Source organism: Mauremys reevesii, linkage group 2, assembly GCF_016161935.1.
Source record: "Mauremys reevesii isolate NIE-2019 linkage group 2, ASM1616193v1, whole genome shotgun sequence".
NCBI lineage: Eukaryota > Metazoa > Chordata > Testudines > Geoemydidae > Mauremys > Mauremys reevesii.
This window is the reverse complement of record NC_052624.1, coordinates 185,282,448-185,303,935: the sequence shown is the minus strand read 5'-3', so window position 1 is coordinate 185,303,935 and position 21,488 is coordinate 185,282,448. Positions and strand designations below refer to the sequence as shown.

The window sequence follows — 21,488 nt, the reverse complement described above, 5'->3', positions numbered from 1 at the left end:
TACATGAAGCAAAATACACCTTTGTGCTGCCTTATGCTGAGAACTCACCACAGTCTTCTTGAAGTGCCTGCATTCCAATGGAACGCTCTCAGTTATCAGAACACAGAAGATGGAGCAGCTAGCTGTGAAAATGGTGGGAGGGGGTTTGTTTTTTGTTTTGTTTTTTTTTAAAAAGCTCATTTCAGAAAAATGCACTGACTCAAATGTTCAGTCAGGTTTATAGTTGGCGTGCAGGTATCTGGGTTACACACCAACTGCTTTAAAATTGTTGTTTGTCCATGGCAAAGGCTTTGTAGCAAACTGACAATGTTGCATGTTCAGCCAAATGCTAACTTGAGCCACACTAAGGCCTCGTCTACACTCTCAGTGAGGCGGGGGGGAAATTCGGTCTAAGTTACGCAACTTCAACTACGAAAATAGCGTAGCTGAAGTCAGCGTACTTAGAGCTACTTACCGCGGTGTCTTCATTGTGGTAGTTCAACTGCTGATGCTCCCCCGTTGACTCTGCATATGCTTCTTGCTCCGGTGGAGTACCGGAGTCGACAGGAGAGTGCTCGGCTGTCGATTTATCGCGTCTTCACTAGCCGTGATAAATTGACCCCCCCGCTGGATCGATCACTCCGGAGATAAGTGTAGACATGCCCTAAGAAAGAGGCTGAACTACAGGAGATGGATTTAATTTACACACTGAAGGAGGCAACAGTTTGCATTAGAATAAGCACTAGAAAACAAAATATAAAGACTCTGTTTCACAGCCTGCTTGTAAAAAGCCCCAAAGGGTATGTCTACACTGCAGAGAAAAACCTATGGCGCCAAGTCTCAGACTCAGGCTCACAGGACTCAGGGCTAAATATAGCAGGGCAGATATTCCCACTCAGGCTGGAGCCAAGACCTGAAACTTGAAAAGGGGTGTGGAGGGGTCTCAGAGCCCAGGCTCCAGCCCAAGCTGGAATGTTGATACTGCTATATTTAGCCCTGCAATCCAAGCCCTCTGAACCCAAGTCAGTTAACCCAGGCTCTGAGACTTGGTGTTGCAGGTATTTATTTGCACTGTAAACATACCCTAAGAAGTCATTGTTGGGCTGCAGTTTTGCCAGCTGAATCCATTTCTGGTTTAGCCCGATACACAACACAACATGGAATCTGAGTGACAGGCAGAGGAAGGTTTGAAATGTGATTCACTGCCCTGCTCATGATCAGAGACAGTTGCTCAGATGCCATGGTGATGAACATTAAATAAATGCCTCGATAGATTAGTTTATACCTTTTAATATTAAATAAAGGGACTTTTCAATTTTGTGGCATAGCTTCGTACATATGAGGTAGCTGGCCTGTGAGGAGTCCACACTTTTTTCAGTGTTGCATATGGAACACATGCTATGATGCTTGTGTGCATCTTAGTTGTAACAGAGACAACAAAGGGACAGTTAGTTCCAATTAGTGTTGGAGGTATTCATTTCTTAAGGCATCTGAAAGCCTAACCCAAATATAATTAAAACTAAGAATTCTTTAAAAAGCAGCATGACCCAGTAAATAGATCCTAGAGCTGGCATAAATCTCTTTTATCTGTCTAGGTGCTTATTCATCCTTAATTACCATAATACCCAAGCATGTTAAAAAAATTCCCAATAACCTAAAACCATAGCAACCATAAATAAACCCCTGTCTTGAGCCTCATACAAACAAAGGAAAAAGGAAGCAAAGAAGAATGGAGCAGCTTTTGGAAGTAAATTGAGGACAGCACTAATCACTGGACCTTGATGGAGAATGCTGTGGTACCTGTCTTCTGAAAATGACATCATACAATGGCCCAAAGTTTCAACCCAGCTTATCTTAAGTGCCACAGCCAGAGATAGGTTGGTAGACAATATCACAGATTGGTCCTATATTGTTTTAAGCTTTAATACTACACTGGTCTTGATGTGCCCCCCACTGGCAGCTTGCCAATCACTGCCAACATCTCTGACTCAGAACAAATGTCCTGGAGTAGTCATACTGCCACATTCTGCATTAGCTACTATCTACAAATTCATGACTGTAATCTAGTTTGCATTAATAATGGATGAGCACCACTGTGGTGAGACACATGCCTGGAATAAAAGTATATTCCAAAATGTCCAGAGTTGAAAAAAGTCACTTCTGACCACAGATAAAACAAGGGCTTCCATGTTCAGCACACAGTTAAACAAACAAACAAAAACCACCTCTCACATTGTGAATCATATTTACCTCCTTGAGACAAATCACTTCTATAGAGAGGGTTGCCACCGAACAGGCAATAGCCTTTGGACATGTTCTTCCTGACCACAAGCAGTTTCTCTGATTTTTCAGGGTTGACTTCAGCTGCTTTAGATCCACTCTGTAGTCTCAGCTAGGCAACATAATGGCACTTAGAATTGCTGGAGTCAGGAGGATGATAATACAATTCTGGGTACCATCAATGTTCTGATATTAACTCAGGCCAGGACAATAAATCAGCTCTTTGTGTGGATTTATATGCATAATAGACAAAGATCACAAAACCAACCACTACTGTATACAAGAAAGGCTCTTGGGGTAAATGATTTATTACTCGATATCACTGAGTGAAACCTCCTTTGAAGCAATGATAAGAACTCTAGTCCAACCCAGTTAATTGATGCAGTCAGTTCATCAATACCTTGTGGTCAATGATATCAAAAGCAGCTTGATAGATCTGACGTTGCTTTTATGGAAAGCTGGCTCTCAGACAATGTCATCCCAACTATCAGCCTCTCTGTGCTGTACTGTGGCCTGGAAACAGAGTGGAAGAGGTCAATGAATCCCATTCAGTCCAGATATTCCTGGAGTTGTTCACCTATCACGTTCCTGATCACCTTCCCAAGAAAAGATAATGTAAGACTGGACAATAATTAGGTCCTCAGAATCAAGTGATGATTTCTTAAGTGGAAGTTGACAATTGGCATATTTCAACTGCTCTGATATCTTGCCCTACCTGAAGGAAGCACTATTAGTGGAATTCTTCACCAGGATAATGCATCTGTGGTGGCTTTCACAAGCCAAGAGAGGCAAAGATCTTGACCATGGCTCGAACTTCCCAGGACACTCTCTGAACACTGTCAAGGCTCTGTGGAAAGGTAAAACAACTGTGAGTTTTACTGATCATGTTTGTACTGTATGAGCATCCACCTACCACTGCCTAGCATCCCGAAGTCCTTTCCAAGCATGTAACAGGCTCAGGGTATAACTATCAATGGATTTCCTGGGAGCAGTCTCTTAATTGGATCTTCCAAAGTTCTTCCTAAAATTTGGCAGGGATTTGCCCAGGACATTACATTGGCCTGTCTGGAGCAAGTGTAAGAACAGTAGTGAGGCAGTCCAGAGAAATTTGCACATACCACTGCCCATGCTGTACGTGTACTGTGGCTAGACAAAAGATGTCAGTCTTCAGAGATGTCAATCTATTGCCTTCACCATTACAATATTCCTTAAGAAGGAGAATATTTTTAGGCGGAAATATTTTCAGCGAGGCCTAAGGTTCTCATGCCACATTACAGTATTCACTAGAATAATCTTTGTTTAGTGGTTGTGTCTTTACTGTTGCTTTTCAGAAACCTTCAGCAGTAGCCAGGTCTTGGCTGGTGTGCTTATTTGATCTCGATCTCTCTCTCTCTCTCTCTCTCCCCCTCTCTTTTGTTATTAAAACTATCTAAATAAAATGATATTTCAAAACCATCAGGGACTTTCCTGGTCTGAGTGTCTTACAAAAACATTTCACCAACCACACAAAAAACTATTTAAAGAAAAAAGGGAAACAGCATGTTTAGAACAAGCTGAAAAATAAGCATGATCTAAACTTCCCCTTTTTTTTAAATTCAAAAGTGTGTCCTTTCCATATTTTTAAGGAAAACGTGCCTATGTGTAATAGTATGCAGTGCCTGATTGTCTCTGAAAGGAGAGATCATCTGTAAATTCTTTAATGGTAGAAAACAATGACAAATCTTTCCTGTTACTCATCAGGACTGAAGTCTTGCTGATGATTAGTGCACAGTTTCCTGAGCTATCACACTTGCATTGGTTAGAGCTATATTTCCAGAGTATAAGGTATCTGACTGATTTTGTACTTAATTTAGTACAGAATATTTACAGCTAGCAGATGAGTCAAGTCTGAGAGAGCTTCTTCATGTGCTAACAGTTATAATAAACGAGGAACAGGAAAAAACTCAATAAGCTTCTAATGTTTAAAGTAAATATTTTATGAGTAAAAATGGGAGAATATGCAGCAAATATATTTAACAAAAATAAGTAAGGGAACATTTTAACAAAAACTAATTAGGGAAATGTTACAGGTTTAGTAAATTTTTTTTAAATTACTCATTTAAATTATATACTTTATCATCACTTTTTTGTGGTCTTTTTTAAACTTTTGCTACAGCTTCCATCTGTCACTTCGCTCTCTGATGTGCCTCACAAGGGAAGGAGTCTGGTTAGAACAAGAGAGTTGGCAGCCAGATACCCTGGGGTTCTGTTCCCTGCTTTGCCACTGATTGTGTGTGATCTTGGCTAGTCATTTTAAGCTCTTTGTGCCTTGATTTCCCTGTAAAAATAAGTATGCTAATACTTAGGTATTTCTCAGAGGTGTTGTATGACCAAGGGCCTACTAACTCACACATGTAAACCTATTGACTTAACTCCTGATTCTGCACAGACTTATGCACAAGCTTAACTTTAACTACTATAAATAATTCAGCAAAGCACACAAGTGTGTTCTTAACTAAGCACTTACTTAATTTCCATTGACTGCCCTGGGACTGAAGCACATGCTTAAAATTAAGCACATGCTTAAATGCTTTGATGAATTGGAGCCTGAAAATAATCCCACTGAAAATACCAGGACTACTCACTGTCCCCATGTCAGGAAAGCATGTAAGACATGCTTAAATCCAGCTGAAGCAAAACTGCAAGCATATTTGTGTCCCTATTTGCACTCATATAGACACCTAGGTACTGTCAGGTAGTTCGAACAAAAAATTTCCAAAGTGGCCTCCTTGGGCCTGATTTTTCAGAGGTCCCGAACATCTACAGCTCCCATTCACTTCAACTAGAGTTGTGGATGCACAGCATGTCTGAAAATCGGTAAAATATTAAGGTTGAGCACCCAAAATCAGTAACAGGTTTCAATGGTAGCCGTGTTAGTCTGAATCAGCAAAAAAAAACGAGGAGTCCTTGTGGCACCTTAGAGACTAACAAATTTATTTGGGCATAAGCTTTTGTGGGCTAGAACCCACTTCATCAGATGTATGAAGTGCAAAATACAGGAGCAGGTATAAATACATGAAAGGATGGGGATTGCTTTACCAAGTGTGAGGTCAGTCTAACGAGATAAATCAATTAACAGCAGGATACCAAGGGAGGAAAAATAACTTTTGAAGCGGTAATTTTTGAAAATGTTGGTCTAGGTATCTAAAAGGATGCAGTTGTGGGTACATTTTATATCCAACTTTATTTAATTTCAGCTACAAAACTCTCCCCTTAGTGCCATTTTTGAAAAAATAACCATAAGACATATATATCACTTAAATATGTTAACATATTTAATATCATCCAGCTTCACTTCAGATAGTGTCAATTATGCCCATTTTTAAAGTTCCCTGCATGAGGAGAATAACTTCATCAGATTCACGGACCACACTGAAAGACTAGAATGGGAAACCATGCAGGTATTCCACCTACGTGAGGAATCTGTATCTGGAACATTAAATGTACAGAATTTATAACAGACCAGTTCCCACACAGACATCTACAATGGTTTTGGGAGCCTGCTTAACTACTTTTGAAGGTAGGCATTAAAATTCAGCCTGCTGCATGCAGATTTAAACTCATAAATATTTATTGTGGAAGGTCTATTCACTAGCCAATATATGTAGTGCCAAGTACAGTTAAACATTCATTTGTAACATAAAAAATAAGAGGATGTAATGAATTTCTGTTTAGATTCTAGACCTGAAACAAATGACAGCTACAGTAACCCTTTAGCTTTTTCTGCTGCTATATATTTGAAAAATAATGGTGATGTTAGGGTGACCAGATGAGAGGAAGAAAATATTGGGACACATGGGGGGGGGCGTTGCCAGGACGCGAGACAAACACCTAAATATTGGGACGGTCCCCAACATCTGGTCACCCTACATGACGTAAAGAATCAGATTGAAGGAGACGTACTGAAGGAGACATACGTACAGGGCCGTCCTTAGGCATAGACAACATACGCAGCTGCATAGGGCACCTGAAAATTTGGGGCACCACTGGGTCTTAGTGTCCACCTCTCTGGCTTTCCTATCCCTGTTCTGGCCCTGCCTGCAGGCTCCCACAGCTGGCTGCTGCAGCCTGGTGAGTCTTCCTGGGGAGGTGATCTAGTAGTTAAAAGTGAAAAAGCGTTCCAGCCTGCCAGACCTATTAGCACAACAGTGAAACTGCTAAAGAGCCATTCAAGGGGTAATGAAGCCATTTAACAGGCATTTGCCAAACCCCAGGTATATACTGTCAGTTTCTGAATTTACTGACAAAAACAGTTGTGCATTACTGTAATATTTACTCAGAAAATATTAGTCTATGGGACCTTAGTTTAAATTTGCTTAAAAATATTTCATTACTGTGTTGGTGAAGATTATAAAATCACATCTCTAAAAAATCCTTGCATAGATTTTTAGATGCACAATCATCTTTAGCCTTAAATGCTTGGCTCTTCAGACATATTTTTTTTTAAATAAATCCTTCTAAAGACCACCCTTATCTAAAATACACATTTTAATTACTATAGTAAAAAAAAACTTGCTTCCAAAGTCTTCCTGTCCTTTCTGTCCTTCCCTTTCTCCCTTCCCCCTCTTTCTTCCTTCACCTCCTCTTCCCCCTCCCCCCGCAATTGAAGAAAGCCCTTAAAGAGACAACACCCCTTTCCTTCCAGATATCTGGACAAAGTGTTTCCCTTTCTTTACTTCTAACTATTTGATGAACTACTTTTAAGAGGACCCACCAGCAAAATCAGTACCATAGTAAGATATAAAATCCTTTGTTAAGCCTAAAATCTTTGGAAACATATTTTTTAAATCTGGTGAAATTTCATAAACATGTCTATTGTTATGGAGATCACACAAAGTAAATTAATGTTCCCTTTTCCTAAAAGCAATGAACATTGTTATGAACACACTAAACCTCTGTGACTGATTAATTTAAATATGTAGTAATCTGGAATGATTACTTTATGAAGGCTTAAGAGTACATTTAAAATATAAAATCATCTTAAAAATACTGATTAAGAAAATGTAAAACAGAGAAGAGCTGCATTATGTATTCCCTAATATTTAATGTTGTATTCAGCAAGACAGCTGACTCACCCTTACTACAAAGTTTTTTCAAATAAATGTCTGACAAACTTCAAGGCATACCAAAAAACCTGTGACCGACATTTTTTATTCTCAAGTTTAGTGCTTTTAATTAGGTACCTTCTGCATGTCCATTCTGCATGAGGGAGAGGGTACCGGGGTCTCTGAGGGGACCTGTGACTCTCTGCCACCGTGAGGCGGGCCAGGCATCTTGTTATCCTTTGCTGCCTCATTCCTCCCCCTCTCCCGCCCACTGGGCTGTGAGCTCAGGCTGCCGTCAGGCATAGGGGCACCAGTTTAATAATACTGAGTAGGGCCCCATAAATCCTAAGGACAGCCCTGCATACATGTTTCTGATCTACACCAGTACATAAGAAGAAAGATGAGCCAATGACAGGGAAGATAATGAAGCTATTAGTGAAGTGCCAAAGGAAACAAAATACAGGAGGATATGTCATGGGATTAAGAGATTGATGAACATGAGATCTGGTCAGAATTTTATTTTTGGTAAAACGGAAAAATTTTGACTGAAAACTAAAATATTTCAATTCAGAAATGCCACTGCAATGCCGCCTGGGAGTTGTCCTTCTGGTGCCTCATGCACCTATTCTCCTCTATAGGTCAGGCTTCCATGATGCACCAGAGTCTCCTCTCTTGGAGGGGAAAGGCAATGCATCATGGGAGATAAAGTCAGGCTCGGGAGCCCGGCCTGTAGAGGAGAGTGGGGACATGAGCCCATTGAACTTACAACTCCCCTGAGGCACCAAAGTGGCATATCCACATCAAAATGTTATGTTTTTCAGCTAAACATTTTCAGTTTTTGATTTTCAGATACCTGTTCTTTCATAGAGTCACAGATTTCAAGGCCATAAGAGACCATTGTGATCTAGTCCAATAATTTTCAACGTTTTTCATTTGTGGGCCTCTAAAAATTTTAAATGGAGGTGCAGAACCCTTTGGAAATCTTAGACATAAATCTGTGGACCCCAACAGATCTGCAGACCATGGGTTGCAAACCACTGTTCTATGGTAACAACAACCTTTAATGACCCCCTTAGACATAGTCTGCGGACTTGCAGGTTGAAAACCATTAAACTAGTCTGACCTCCTGTATAACACAGGACATAGAACTTCCCCAAAATAATTCCTAGATCATACCTTTTAGAAAAACATCCAATCTTGATTTAAAAATGGTCAGTGATGGAAAATCCACCACAACCCTTGGTAAATTGTTCCAGTGGTTAATTACTCTCACTGTTGAAAATGCATGCCTTATTTCCAGTCTGAATTTATCTATCTTCAACTTCCAGAAAGTGAATCATATTATACCTTTCTCGGTTAGATTGAAGAGCCCATTATCAAATATTTGTGCCCCACATAGATATTATAATATATTGCCCGAGTGGTGCAAAACAACTGTAGAGGGGAACCAGAATCTGGCCCACTGTGTAAATTCATTATTATGTGAATAACACTTTGACATCATTCTAATTACTATGGAGCAATTTATAAATTAAAATGTGGACAAGACAAGACAAAGAAATTCTAAACTTTGTTTTTTTTTTTGCTTTAAGAACTCTTGCATTTGTACATACATCACTCAAAGATTTGATGATATCAGTGTGCTGTCACCAAGTCATTTAAGTTGCAACTTTCTTTCCATTGTTTGTTGCTTTGAAAACCTCTGTGAAAGCCGTCTGTCACAGAAGCTGGTCTTGCCAATGAAGTTATGTACGTTGTATAGTGTATTTTGAAAGGATTTAGCTGGTTAGGGAGTGGGAAGTGAAGCTAACAGTTGCTTCTCTACTTTTTTACACAGCTCCATCAGAAAAGTCATCTGGGCCTGATACTAATCTCCTAATAGCTTGTTTTCCCTCCTCTGTGGGTGATGGGTTGACCAATCTTTCCTGGGAGTCACATGATAAGCTAGAAATTTTTTCTAACCTGCAGTAGAAATTCGTACGCTTCCTCACTGCCTTTTACTTTCAGAGGCCTGTGTGTTAATACTTGATAAAATGCAAGGAGAAGGTATTATTTGTCTCTTGCTTGAAGAGAAATCCTTAACTTCACAGGGATCGTCTCGTGAAAGTATCTGATCCCGTTACTCTTTTTTTCTTTTAATTGCAATGCAAAGATCTTATCTTTTTATTACCCCCTTACTGTGACAAGTGCTTTAATGGTTCACTCTCCACAAATGTCTTGGCTTATATGTACAACTGGGAAAGCAGTTCATTCTCCGCCCCCACCCCCCATTAGCCTTAATCATTTGCCTAACAACTGAATTCTGCCAAAGTGGTTCATGAATCCCTTCCAGTGCTGCCGTTTCCTTCTCAAATGCCTGTTCTATGTCTGGTTTCAGAGTAGCAACCCTGTTAGTCTGTATCCGCAGAAAGAACAGGAGTACTTGTGGCACCTTAGAGACTAACAAATTTATTTCAGCATAAGCTTTCCTGGGCTACAGCTCACTTCTTCAGATGCATAGAATGGAACACACAGACAGGAGATATTTATACATACAGAGAACATGAAAAGGTGCTTTTCATGTTCTCTGTATGTATAAATATCTCCTGTCTGTGTGTTCCATTCTATGCATCTGAAGAAGTGAGCTGTAGCCCACAAAAGCTGAAATAAATTTGTTAGTCTCTAAGATGCCACAAGTACTCCTGTTCTTTTTGTTCTATGTCTGTCTGTCTCTAGTTTCCATGCACAGAGCAGGCTTGTGACTCCTTCTCTAATAACTGCCTGAGATACAGGAGACCACTTTACAGGAATTCAGGGAATTCACACAAGCCTATGTTAAAATAACAGTAAAAAGAAATTTGCGGCAGAAGGGAGCTATTGCATGTGAGGCATATGCCCACTATACCCTTAGCTCAGTCTCATTGTGGCTTTGCATTGTAGTATGTTTAGCAGTGTAAGGTACAGTGTGTGGAAAAGATGATCTTGTGGATAAAGCACAGAACCAGGACTCAAGAAATCTGGGTTTTCTCCCCATCTCCACTACAGACTTCCAAGACTTCCATGTATATGTCACTGAACCAGTTTGCACTTCCATTTCCCTACTTGGGCACTAAGTCCAGTGGCTTAGTTCTTCTCCCTCCACATGGGACACTGCAGCAGCAGGTAGGAGGAGCTCACAGGGGGCAGACTCTGGAAATTCCAAGACACTCAGTGTTCCCAGAACAACCAGCTCCAGCCAATGTGCAAGGGGTAGGTAAGTTAGGGCCTTTTAGGTGTCCTGCTCTCTCACTGAATCCAGAAAGACCAACCTTGGACATTGACCTCTCTTCACATAAGGAACTGCAGCAGCCAGGAGGAACCTTCATAGCATCATGATTCAGTCAATTCTGAAACTTAATCTATGGAGATTTGGGGGTGTTCAGGGCAGGGCCGCCCAGAGGATTCCGGGGGCCCGGGGTCTTCGGCGGCGGGGGGCCCTTCCGTTCCGGGACCCGCCGACAAAGTGCCCCGAAGACCCGCGGCGGGAGCCCCCCGCCGCCGAATTACCGCCGAAGCGGGACCCGCCGCCGAAGCGCAGCCCGGTCTTCGGTGGTAATTCGGTGGCGGGGGGGGTCCCCGCCGCGGGCCGTCCGGGCCCATCGGCGGCAGGTCCCGGAACAGAAGGGGCCCCCGCCGCCGAAGACCGGGCTGCGCATCGGCGGCGGGTCCCATTTCCCCCGCCCCGGCCCCAGCCTCAGCCTCTTACCCGAGCGCGTCTCCGGCGGGGCCTGGGCTCCGTCCCGCTCAAAGCCACGTGTGAGGGGGCGGGGCTGGGAGCTCCGGGCCGAGCGGAGGGAGCTGCCCCGCCCCCTCCCCACGCCGCTCTGAGCGGGGCGGGGCTCAGGCCCCGTTAGAGCTCCCAGCCCCGCCCTCTCCCCACGCGGCTCGGATCGGGGCGGGGCTTAGGGGCTCGGCCGGAGACTCGGCGCTTGATGCGCTGAGGCTCCAGGAGAGGGGCGGAGGCGGGAGCCTCCGCTCTTCTCTTGGGGGCCCCTGCGGAGCCCGGGGCCCGGGGCAAATTGCCCCCTTTGCCCCCCCCCTCTGGGCGGCCCTGAGTTCAGGGGGGTGTTGTTGATGCCCTTCAATCCTGCACCTCTCCCACCACTGCAACACCTCACCTGCCTGCACTTCATGTTTCTCACCCTCCACTCTTCCCTTTCTTCCTCTCTTTCACCTCCTTAATGCTTTGTCCACTCTAGCAATCCCTTCCCAGCTCCACTTCAACCCCAAGTGCTTCAGCAAAAAGTCAAACTAAAACATGAAAAACAAATACAGAGCAAACCTGATGTGAGCCTGCCATCACAGTAGTTACTTTGCATATGTCATGCTCGTTCCTCTCCCTTTGTCTGGTTTTGTCTTTTAGACTGGGGTAGGGATGCTCTCTTCCTATATGTTTGTACGGCGCAAAGCAGATTGGAGCCCCAATCCTGATAAGGGCCTCTGGGCACTACTGAAATATAAATACTAATAATCTATAACATGGGGATCAACATATTTCCCTATCTCAGAGAGGCTTTGGGAAGCTTAACTCATTAAGGATTGTGGAGTGCACTATGTGGTGTATGTAGCTATGAAATTGTGGTTTCTTTATTTGTTGGGGTACTGTATCTTTAAATGTCTAAGAGTGTTGCCTCTAACAGAGAGAGCAGCCGTTTTGTTCTGAGACCTACCACAGTCTGTTTCAGACGAACACACACACTGTGCTCTCTCATAGAGTCTTTGCTCTTGTTCTTTTGTTCTGTATTCCATAATCCAAAATAAAATTAATTCAGGCTGAAGACATGGTTGTTCTTGGTCTGTGGAAGAAAATAACCCCAATTATTACAAATCCAGGAGGGAAGGAGAGGGAGATGCCCTGAAGTGGAATTCTCCTCTTTATGAACACAAATGAAGTTTACTTGTAGCTGTCCTGCAGAGAGAAAATACAAGATTCCAGTAATTTTATTAATATTTGCTGAATTCCCCCAATACCCAGTCTAAGATTGGCATCCAGCATCCTGTGTACTATAAAATGTGTTTGTCTCCTTTCAAGTCCTGCAGTATACTTTCCCATTACATGCAGGCTGGAGCTGAAGGCAGCAGGACCATGTCACAGATATCAGAGACCCTCTGGAGTTGTCCTTTAGAGGGGGAAGTAAGAGCTGCCTTTATGTTTTGTGAAGCCTTTGTTATACTGCCAGCAATGCTGCTTGTACTGTACGTTTTATTTGTTTAATCTTTCAATTGGTTTAATGTGTTATTTGGAATCTCTGGACACATGTACATCAATTTAAAAACAAAAAATATAGTAACAAAACTCACAAATAGCTACCACTAGAAGAACTCCCTTCACATCGTAATTAAAACTCAAACCATGTGCCTGAAACAAAAGTTGGAGTAATTAGATGAGCCATGCCTATGTCCTGAGTGTAATCCAAATCAGGCTTTTTTCCCCCAGTGGGGGGAAGGGGGGAGTTCCATAGTTAAGGTCTGAGAATGCCCTGCCTCCAGTCCTCTACACTCAAATCTGAGGTCCGTTAGCAAATATGCCTCAGCAGACCTCCACTGTTGGGATGATGCATAAGGAAAGCACCCTTTTTGCCAACCCCAGGAGTTCAAAAATCATGAGTCAAGCCTGAAAAAAATCAAAAGATTGGCTTAAATACTGTGAAATTTTAAAAATAAAAAGTATTGGATTCTTTTTCATTTGCCTGATCATTTTTGAGCCTTGAGAGTTCACATTTTTAAGCTGTTCACTGCAGCATGAGGGCTAGAAACTTGCTGTTTGTAAATGAAAGTGGAGATTCGCACACAATCACAGGAGTTGGGCTTTAAGAAAAACTAGAGCAGGTTAGAATAATTCTGACAAAACCATTTTTCATTCAAATTTACTGATTCATCTTCATTGAAATGTTCTGCGCAATTTTTTTACAAAATTCATTTGGAATCCAGGAAGCTTTTGAAATCTGCCACCAGGGTCCACAACTTCCCAAAGCAGCCAGCCAGATGGACTGCCCCCACGGTGGGGATCTTAGGGATTCCAGGGTCTGTGACTCCATAGCAGCCAGCTAGGCAGATGGCCCTGTTGCCGAGGTCCCCAAGGCTTCCAGCATCCATGGCCCTGAGCCAGCCAGCCAGCCAGGTGGATTGCCCCTGAGTTAGAGAAGCCAGGGCTTTCCCTTTTGTGAAGAAGTTTGAAATTTTTGGTTTCATTTTGATTCTAAATTAAACCAAATTTCAAAACATTGTAATCCTTTGCTAAATGGAATTACCTTTCTCTGTACAGCTCTAAGAAAAACACAAAATACTGCAATAAAAAATGAATAAAATCATAAGCATTGACAACACTGCATTCCCACTCTAGGGGCTTGTCTACATGCAGTTCTTGTACTGATTGAATTAAATCAACAGAAAAACTGGTTTAGATAAATCAGTGCAACCCTCTGGCATGGAGACAGTTATACCCATATCAAGGTGTTTATATGGGTATAATTTGTTTCAGTAAAATTTCACAGCAATGTTCAGCAATATAGCTGTTACTGCTCTTGGCATTAATGTATCCCTAGCTGATGTTTTCTGCAGTGCATGCTAATCTGAAGACAAATTACTTTTTAAATGTGTCCAGAGGTTAACAGGAGGCTAGTAGCTGTGAACAGCAGTGCCGGAAAGTTGCTTGTGCAATGACAAATCAGTAGAATCAACATAAATGGAACCTGGGGTTGAAAGTTTTCTAAAGATACTCTTTAGTGTACAAATAGAGGACATAATTTTGGAAGCCAACCCCCCAAACTCAAAAAGCACTTAATAGCTACAATCTCTGCAGTCCTTACAATGTAATTTTGGGTCTCTGCTTCTACTAAGAACCATTTTCTACAGTGAGAGTTGTAAACTGATCAATTATATAGTCTGCATAGAAGCTAAAATCAGGACTGAGATGCATTACTGAGACATGATTTTTCATGACAGGATCTCAGAGTCAGCAGCAGCAAGCAGCACTTTCCCCCTGTTCCATTAGGGATATTATAATCCAACCCTATTTGAGAGGAGCCTACTGTATCTTTGTTTTCAAAATGGAAAAAGCATCACTGTTTTTAATTTTCTGTCTAACTACGTTGCCACATGCACACAAGACACGTACACACCGTGCAAATCCAGAGGCAGAAAACTAAAATCTTGCACTGCCATCCTGTGGTGAAAGGCAAGAAGCTATTATGTTGTCCAGCTCAATAGAATTGTATTATTCTATACAAAATATGAACATTGGGCTGCTTTGGAGACCTTGAGACAGAATTACCAAGAGCTCTGCACTGAACTAGTAATCATGGAAATCAATTTCTTACTCCTTGGAAAAGTAGACTGGGAATGTTATGAAGGTGTGACACCCTCAGCTTTATATGAAGGGAGAAGGATAGGCTTTCTGATACTCTGGCTTGGTCTATGCTAGGAACTTAGGTCAATATAACCACATCACTCAGTGCTATGTCAACCGGAGGGCCTCTCCCACTGACATAGGTACTGCCTCCTTTGGATGTGGAGTACCTATGCCAACGGGAGACTGCTCTTGTCAGCATAGGTAGTATCTTCATTAAGCACCACAGTGGCACAGCTGCACTGGTGCACCTCTAAGTATAGACAAACCCTCAGAAGCAATCCCCACCGGGCCCCGATCCTGTCTATGCAGTGATCAGAAACTTGCTGCTTTAAGCATGATCACTGCAAACCAAGTTCTGTAGCATTGTATCCCTGACCACTGTGGATAGGGAATTGTTTTATATTTAAAAAAAAATTGTAAATCTATGAGTTTTAGAAAAGTCTCTGTCCACACTGTAGGAAAACTATGCTAAAACCCTGATAGCAACAACCATGCACACAACCCAGCATATTTCTGATCCCATTGTGTATGGTAGGGGATGGAGTACATTCTGCTCTCAATTATGCCAGTGTAAATTGACTTCACTGGAATTACTCCAGATTTTACACCAGCATTGTTGAGAGCAGAATCTGGGGTAGTATTCTATTCATTTATCTCTGCTTTTGAAATAGCACCTAAAGCCTATGCACCTTCCAGACACGGAAACATGTTCCCTGCATTCTGATGAGAGCTTAGTTAATTCGATCTGGGTGTGGTCATGTGACTGAGTAGCGTTCAGAAAGATGCCACAGAAGTCAGTGGGAGCTGAAGCATTCAGCACTTTGTAGGATCTGGCCCTAAATGCAGTTTTTGGGGTGGTGGTTGTTTTTGTTTTGTTTACTTGGGAGGTGGGGGTGTTTGGTTTTGTAGACTTGTGAAAACAGGGTGAACTCCATTTTGTAAATATATCATAAATTCCTGTTCACTGGATAAAACGACTGTTTTCCAATGACTCAACACAGGGCTTTTAATTTTTTTTTTTTAAAAAGGAACACGCCAAAAGGAAAAAAAGTCATAAGTCAGTTAATAGGAGAAAGAGAGAAAAAAGAGGTTATATAGATAATGTGCAAAATATGCAATAAAAAAGTAGAATGTTTACCAGAACGTCTGGTCCATAATTGAATGTTGTCAGGGGACGGTTCTAACTTATGCTCTGACACTTCAAACATGGTTTTAGTCTGAAGCCTTTAGACCACAATGTACTATTTCAGAAAAATGTGGATTTAGTATGGTAAGCACTATAACCCGGGAGATCTACTCTTTTCTCTTTCAAGCCAGGGGGCATGGAAGCATTTTTTCCAAACAAAAATATGTAGAACGTGCATTTATCTGAATACTTGACAGCCAGGTTTGACATTGAATCCCATGACTGGCTTCCCCAGTACTTACCATGTCTCCTTCGAGGTCCTTGTCCTATAAAATACATAATAAGTTAGGCCTGTGTTAACTCAGGAACTGCCTCTCCATCTGAGTTATGCTGCAGGGACTGTGAGCTGCAGGCATGCAGTGGCTGAGAGGACCTCAGGCAAAACTACTAAGAAACAGTGGCAAGGCTTTCTCAACTTAGGGTCCTGAGCTATGGAACTGCCTGTCAACAGAGATCAGGATGAGCCCAAGTTTTGCTATGTTTAGGGCATGATGCAAAAGTCACTTTTTCATACAGGCTTTCCCCAAATAATGGAGTGGAAAAACAACCAGCAGCATTCATATGGGAGACAGACTGTATAGCTAAAATAAGGGAAAGGAAAGATTTAGATCCCATTTTAAGCAGAACTCACTGTGATTCTCAGCGTATGAACTTATGATAATAGGTTCCTTAGTTAGATCAGAAAGAACTCACTCCCACTATCTCAGCCACTTAATCCTAGCTTTACGGTCTCAATCTGTAGTTTGCAGGACAACATTATGTGGCTACCTTGTGAGCATTCTATATTAATGCTACAGCTAGTGTCTTATCTCTGATCACTCATGTAGGTATACACATATTCCCCCATCCCACTTAAAAGTACTGGTATCATCCTCTCTTTTGAAAGGCAAAATCCTCACCTTACCCTTCCTCACTTGCTAATGACCAACCTGTGGCGTCTCTTTACTCAACAAGAAACTGAAGAAAATACTCCTCTCATATTACTCTTCTCAGAACAAGCTTTCCTTCATCAGGCTTCTCACTCTGGAACAGTGGTCTTCAACCTTTGGTCCATGTACCCTTGGGGTCCGCAGACTATGTCTAAGATTTTCAAAGGGGGCCACACCTCCATTCAAAATTTTTAGGGGTCTGCAAATGAAAAAAAGGTTGAAAACCACCACTCTGGGATGTTTCTTCACTTAGCATCAACCTTGGCCATCATTTCTGTGCAGATGAAAAGCACCCTGTGAACCACTTCAAATTTTACCTTGAAATTTTCCTGTTCAAATTAGTGGATGAGGAATGTTTTTATTTCATTCATCTCAGTCATCCCTCACTGTGACTAGTGTAAAGGCTTGCATCTTCCCAATTGAGCATTCTTTTCTTTTGCTTTAGCCATTATTTTCTCTTTCTGTATAAACAAGCATTATTAGATGCAATATTTTGCAACTTCATCTCGCTCTGTTGAGCATTCTGTGGCATTTTGTGCAGAGGAGCTATAGACAAATATTGTATCATGTGCAGACTTTTAGAGAAGTCCATTTGTGCCACCTTGTGGGAATAGATAATAACACAAGCCACTGTATCTAGCTGCACTACTGCCATCAACTTGTCTTGAAAGTGTGTTCAGAAACATTTCTTTTTCATATTTAAAAGGAATAAGGTCTATTTAGTGGCCCGCGGCAGAAGTCTGTAAAAGGTTTTTGTTTGAGTAATTGAATCTTATATATATACTTAATAAAAGGTCTACCCTTTTCTTTAAAATGTTGCAGTTAGGAGGAGCTCATGGAGGCAGACTGTGGAAATTCCCCAACCCTTTTGGCTCCTTCACTAATACGCCCATAACTGTGGGTGCAGAGGATATGTCAGAGCCTTCTCTCATGCTCTTTGGCTCCATCTACACAAGGATCATTTTCCAAAAATCTTCCACTTTTGCTAAATGGGGTTAAGCGCCACTGGTTTAGCAACGTTAGGCACCTTAGTGTAGTGAGCCCATTGGTGGCTGACACTTCTAAGCACCATGTCATCTCACCTGCTCAGAGTAAGTCTACTAGACACAATGCATTAAATGGGGTCGGGTGCCGGCAGGCTGTCTTGTCTACCCCATGACACTAGCGCCACTAACAATGGTGGAATTGAACAAGTTTTAACCTATTGTAGACACTTCCTTTTTGGCCAATGAACTTGTCGAGAACGTTTTAGAGCAGGGGTAGGCAACTTATAGCACATGTGCCAAAGGCGGCACGCAAGCTGATTTTCACTGGCACTCACGCTGCCCGGGTCCTGGCCACCAGTCCGGGGGGCTCTGCATTTTAATTTAATTTTAAATAAAGCTTCTTAAACATTTTAAAAACCTTATTTACTTTACATGCAACAATAGTTTAGTTATATATTATAGACTTATAGAAAGAGACCCTAAAAATGTTAAAATGTATTACTGGCACGCGAAACCTTAAATTAGAGTGATTAAATGAAGACTCGGCACACCGTTTCTGAAAGATTGCCGACCCCTGCTTTAGAGGATCTGTACTGTGATGCTACAGGAGCCTCTATCATGAGCTTCAGCTGTCTCCCCTCCCAACTGAGGAAGGAGGAAATGCTGAGTCGTAGTTCTCCACTGCTGAGTCATGCATCTCATAGAAATTTGAGCTTCAAGGCCTAAAGCCAAATTCTAACACTCTCATACAAGTAGCCCCATGGAAGGCAATCGGATTGTTTTATGAGTAAGGATGCCTCCCATAAGGATTTACAAGATCAGGCCCTAAGGACTTGCCTGCACTGGAGATGTACCTGTAGCTACATTCACGTAGATGCGTTAGTGCAGTGTAGATGTATTGCAGTTTGCACCTGGTTTGAGACAGGTAAGCTGCACTCACACAAGTCAGTTTTTACACTGGTACACCACATCTACACTAGGGCTTTGCATTAGTGCAATTACTTCTGTGTAGTTGCAGCAGTGCAAAAATACTCCTTTTGTGCACAAGACCCAGTTGGGATCATTTAAATGCTACCATTTGTGAACCCATTGCTTTTCTATCAATTTTGCTTTCCGGTTTCCTTTAAAATAAATAAGTAAATAAAAATAAAGAAGCAAAACTAATCTCTGATATGCTTCCACAGAAATCTATAAAGTTTCACCAGGGGTGTTTTTGCAAAGAAATGAAATGCAAGAAACTATGCTAACTCAGCAATGAGGCTGCATTTTCAAACATAGAAACTGAGGTAGCATAAAAGTTAAGATTCTCTTAGTGACACTAACTCACTGACATTGCACATATATAATATTTATGACTATTATTTATTAGGATATTAAGAGTTTGCTTACTCTCCCTAAGGCAATAACAAAGCTTCTGTTGACTTTAGTGAGAAGAGGATTGAGTCTCAAATGTACATTTTATTATATGCAGTGTAAAAGAACGAGTGTAGACTGCACCTGTAAAACTGGCACAAACCTTGGCAGAGGGTCCATGGCTGAGGAGAAGCAAGGGAGGAATTGCAACAATGGAAAGCATCTGCAACTTCACCTCCGCTGTGGCTCAGAGTCAGCCAGTTCAGCTTCAGTATCAGATAGTGTCAGCTAGATAAAGAATTGTGCTTAGAATGGCTGGGGGATCATACACATCTCCTCTGAAGCCTCCTCGAGGGGGACTTTTGTGGAGCACCTTGCTGAGATTAAAACTGTCCTCCCTTAGCGGAAATCCCAAGGTAGGGCATGTGGCAATGCCACCGTTTGCCCTCCCTGAGGTGAATCATACCAGCTAGGGTGCAGTGAGTTAAATTGGCCCAGTATGTGCAATGCAGGTGAGGTAATACGAGAACCATATCTTTTGAATGCACTAATGGCTGGGTTCACATGTCTAAAGTTAGCTGCACTTAGCCCTCTACTACCTCCCTAGAATTACTACAGTGAGGTATCAGTGCCATTTAAATGTGCTATGACAGATCTCCGCAGTGGAAGTCACCCAATCTGAACAGAAAAACAGACAGCCATCCTGAAGAGACAGCATTTAATACACTTCAAGCTTCTTTGTTAAGGACAGAAGGCCTAAAATAGGGTGGGGTATATTTTATTTCAAGGGAAGAGGAGGTCAGGTTAGTGAGGTAGAAGCTAAAATAAGTTCACTATGAAGTATCTTTTTTACCTTCTTACAAACCAATCCTGTATTTTATAATTCCTTCAAAGCCTTCACTCATCTATCATTTGAAAACCTTGTTTGCTTAGAGGGCTGTAGCTACCAGCCCAGTGCCTTACAGGCTGCAGTCCTGTGAAGCTGATATCTAGAGCAAATGCCTTTGTTCATGTTATGTACTTTTAAATAAGTGGGTGTGGTTAATTCTGATGTGCTTTTCTAACTGAAGACTGTGGAAAACATCTGCTTTTTAATGTAAACCATCTGCTATTACCAGACACAAAGTCAAGCATTTTAACACAGTATATGCCTCAGAATTACACTTGCTGAAGAGAACAGTATTACAGATTACAGATTCCCCTCCCAATGTTCTCATCACACACCAACTCAGGGATTTTCCCTTGCACCTTATCTGGGATTGATCAGTGCAATTATTTTGTAAAGGTCTTTGTCAGTGAATTCAAAATAACTAGAAACAATAATTATTATTATTTAGGATTTAACGTGTAATCTTCCAGCTGAGATGCTGCCTTAGCTTTGCACAGTTACAGGTGCAGGGAAAATCAAAAATTGTTTTTGTGCAGTTGTGTGTGGGGGGGGGGGCCAAAGGGTTGCTGAGCTAGTTCATTACTATTTGACATGTGGAATACTCATTTAAATACTTAGCATTGTTGCAAAAGCTACCCTGCTGAGTTTTACAGAGGTCAGGAATTTGCAAGCACCAGAGTATTAGGAAGTGTGAGGGAGGTTTTTCTTGCCTTACTGGGAATCATCCCTTTCCAATGGAACAACATTGACATTTCTAGCCCTGCAAGGCCATGACATATCAGACTTTAAAGTCATGACATTTTACACCTACAAACCCTGTTACTGACAAAGGTCTGCATCTTGTCCACTCTGGCAGTTGTAAATTTTTGGATGGTGGGTAGGGTGCAAAGAGGAAACGCTTTCGTGTTAGGCTGACTTTTAAAAACTGGCAGTGGTTTGGAGTGGCTCATGGTTTGGAATGTGAGAATAAATATTGGAGATGAATTAATGTGAAAAGAGCAGGTGTGGCTGTCAAAGGCTCATGATAAATTCATTTATCATAGTTCTGCAATTTTGTCAAATGGATCTCACCTCCACACACTGGATCTTGTTATAAAGGGCAACTGCAGTTTGACAAATATTACTTGTTTAATGGAGGTGATCTAGTAGAATTATACTCACTGAGTTTTGGGATACTTTGAGTGGTCTCTTAAGGCACAAGGTTGCCTAATCAGGTTTGTTGCTATTGGTGGAAACCGAACAAATTACTGCCGTAATCAAGAGCTGATCTTGAGTCTCCACTCCTGTCTCCCAATGGGTCCAGATGATGCTGTTGCTAAGTGGTCAGCTCTTTCCCTTTCCCCCATGGCTACTTCTCCCCATGGGATAGAGGGGTTTTGAGTGGCTCTCCACTAGCCTGTCTTATTGCTAGGCCCAAGGACATTTCCTGAGCA

The 21,488-nt window shown here is 41.9% G+C and overlaps 1 long non-coding RNA gene across 1 annotated transcript in view; it reads right to left on the bottom strand.

The window, feature by feature from the left end:
- Nucleotides 1–2,592: 2,592 nt before the first annotated feature.
- LOC120397836 overlaps nucleotides 2,593–21,488 on the bottom strand; it is a 31,436-nt gene continuing 12,540 nt past the window's right edge. Inside the window, exons 2-4 of the long non-coding RNA XR_005594031.1 lie at nucleotides 12,032–12,157; nucleotides 2,975–3,106; nucleotides 2,593–2,772 (exon numbers count right to left, since the gene is read on the bottom strand). This is a non-coding gene — a long non-coding RNA (uncharacterized LOC120397836). The remainder of the gene's footprint in view (nucleotides 2,773–2,974; nucleotides 3,107–12,031; nucleotides 12,158–21,488) is intronic.